The following is a 3216-nucleotide window of genomic DNA, read 5'->3' as shown; positions in this document are numbered from 1 at the left end:
GATTAGAGAGGAGGTGCAAACTTCAATCTCTAATTTCGTTCCCCCACAGACATCTCAGCCAGGTCCCCGTGCTAAGAGACCAAGATGGGAGATGGAGCTAAGCTCAGAAGAGGACATACAATCCCTTGATTCTGATCAGGATGAGGAAGGCAAGATATGCTCAGAATCCCCAGAAGAAGGGAAAAAATATATTTTTTCTCCTCTGACAACACAGACAAGATCCTACTGGACTGGGGTGTCTGGGGCCCACCAGGGAAATTAACTCCGGGGGCCCACCCACCCGGGCCCACCCTTCAGCTATTTGCAAATACCAGTTAGCCGTTATACCCATTATATTGGCGGCTCCTGCCCATCACTGTGCGCTCACCAGAACTGCGATGTACAATTACTGTAGTTTGCATTAATGGGTTTTTATTGGTGAAAACAAGTTATCAGCGAAGCACAGGTTGGGAAGGGGATCACTTATTTATTGGTGGAATCCGCACTGTCAGAAGATTGTGGCACTTTGAGTATTTGGTGAGATTTTTACCTCAGTATTTGTAAGACAAAACCAGGAGTGGTGCATTTCTCACCCACTCCAGAAGGGGGCTGGAAGCAAGTGTAACTAGAAGGAAGCCCCACATGACCGGGATGTGCCAGGAGGGTGTAATTTTAATCCCAATATCCGGATTGGTTATAAGCCTGGAGGGGCGGGCATTGGAAGGGGCTGGGGAGACATAATAAGGAAAAGTGCGGGAAAACGGTCAGTCTAGGAAGGAAGTCAGCGGGGAAAGTTGCAGAACTCAAAAAAAAAAAAAAAAACTACAACTTTCCCATTGTTTGAGTACACTTACCAATCTTATGGAAACCGTTGATTCCCTGATCACCAAGCTGAGGGAGGCTGCCAGATCCAGGCGTGGAGGGTGGCTTGAGTCCCAGCTGTCTGGATTGCTGGGGAATGCCGGAGCAGAAGATTCTCCGTTGGGATCTGGAAGAAGCGGCAGGAGGACGCAGCCCCCCCCCCCGAGAGGCTTTCCCCGGAGATGGTTAGTACGGGCAGCAGGCGCAGGCTGCAGAGCCCCTCATGGGACCCTGCGTCCGGTGAGCACGCTGGCGGAACCCCCCGCCAGCGCGCCCGCCGCGGCAGGAATCCGCCCAGCCGGCCTGCGGGCTCCTCCAGCATCGGGTCGCGGTCCGCGACTGAAGTGCCCCGCTCAGCTGTAGTGCGGCCCCTCCTGCGGCGCGCTGCAATACCAGAGCCCGGGCCGCGCCGGAAGCAAGGCCCGCGCTGCAGCCGCGTCATCATCCCGGGGCGTGGCTTCACCGGAAGTGCGGCCTACGTCACTTCCGGCCCCGGCGTCATGTGACAGGGGCGTTCAGGAAGTGAGCGGTGGGCGCATGGACACACCCCCCGCAGCAGGAGTCAGCGATTCATGACGCCGCTTGCCCATAAGAAAACGGAGTGCCAGAGCGGATGAGGGGACCAGAGGGACCACCAGCACGGCAGGCACACCTGGCGATGTACCAGTCGGGGTGCCTGCCAGAAACATCAGCCGAGGGATACAGCAGCGCAGGTGCACGGGCAGGCAGCAGTAATTGGAGGACCTGCTGCCAGGCTCGAGTCGGCACATCCAGGGCGGTGGAGCGGCGGGAAGCAGCATGGGGCTGCCTGGCAGTCACCCACGGACCACCACGGATCGGGCTAGGGAGTCCGGGTCTGGAAGTCGCGGAGTGCCACGGATGGCGGGGAGGACCGGAGCCGAGACTGACGGGGGACGATCGGCGGGGACATCGGCACGCGCTCAGGTCCCCCCTGGTGACGAGGAGGCCAGGGGCGCGGGCCTTGAGCAGCAGCAGGAGTCTGGCGAATCGGAGTGTGGCGAGGATCAAAGCGAATCCAGGATTCATCAGGACTCGGGACGTGCGGCTGGCAGGGACACAGCACCTGCGTAGCTTGGTGAGCATGCGTCCATGTATTGTTTGTTGCCCGCTGGGTCATTAGTGGATGGGGGAGGTGATAGGCAGTTGGCTGGGCCCAGGGGGGAAAATACTAGGGGAGGTCGTGGGTCAGATGCAGTGGGTCTTAGGGACATTTTGTTTAGCATGTCGCAAATTTTGGCTAGAATAGACGGTGGTGGAGTTAATCAAGGAGGTTTGTTACCTGCGGCGGCGTGGGTACCTAGTCAACCGGTGTTGTCGCAGGTGGGGAGCGAGTCGGCCAGGTCGGCGGTGAATGCAGCCGGGACACCTTCTGGGGCATCGGTTTGCGTACAGACAGAAAAGGACAAAGTGGATACCGTAAAGCTGGATGATAGGGCAAAAGGGGAGGTATATGTGTGCTTTGAGGGGCCGTTGGGGGCACACTTAAAAAAAAAAAAAAAAAAAAAGAGAGGTGAAGGAAAAGTTTGGCGGGATGACTAAGTTGAAATTTTTTCCCTTCTTCCGCTGGAAAAGTTTAATCTGGATAAGGGTAAAAAGGATGATAGTAAAAAAGAGGAAGAAGAGAAACGTAGGTGGAGGTTGATTCCTCAGACGTTTGTTAATTGGTTACAGGCTTTTGCAATATTGGCTAGCGTTATTGGGGAAAAAGCTCCGGATAATTGCTCAGGTTTATTTTGCTACCTTGATTCTATTGGGGAGGCTCATCGTACTTATGGGGGTCAGGTGTGGTTACGATATGACGAGCAATTTAAGCAGAGGAAAGCTGTCCGCCCGGAGATCAGATGGGATCAAAAGGACATTGGGTTGTGGTTGAAGGTTATGGCCCCACTGAGGTATGGGCAGTCCTTTCACGGGAGCAACAGTAGCGGGAATCAGTCAGCAGGACACGGGGGAAGTAGTCAAGGGGCACACAGCACAAAAAAAGGAAGCGGGAACATGCTGGCAATTTAATGACGGCCAATGCAAGTTCGGGACCTCCTGTAAATTTAAACATGTGTGCTCCCATTGTAACGGAAGTTCGCACGGAGCATCAAAATGCTTTAAGAAGGGTAAGGGAAAGCCGACAGTGGGTACCGGTCAAAGGGGTGACTCCGGTGAGGGTTCACGCGATGGCCCCCTTTCTAAGTAGGTATCCGGAACAGTTGAAGGCTAAGGTCATTGCGGATGTTTTTTTGTTTTTTTTTGGAAGGGTTTAGAATCCCTCCTCCTGATCATGAGGTCCCCTTTTTCAGTTAAAAATTTGACGTCGGCTTCCCTTCATCCGGAAGTGGTTAGTGTGAAGTTGGCTAAGGAGGT

This window comes from Phyllobates terribilis, unplaced genomic scaffold (assembly GCF_046119375.1).
Source record: "Phyllobates terribilis strain yellow unplaced genomic scaffold, ASM4611937v1 Scaffold_303__1_contigs__length_2303217, whole genome shotgun sequence".
NCBI lineage: Eukaryota > Metazoa > Chordata > Amphibia > Anura > Dendrobatidae > Phyllobates > Phyllobates terribilis.
The sequence above is the reverse complement of the archived record's forward strand: the minus strand, read 5'-3'. Positions refer to the sequence as shown.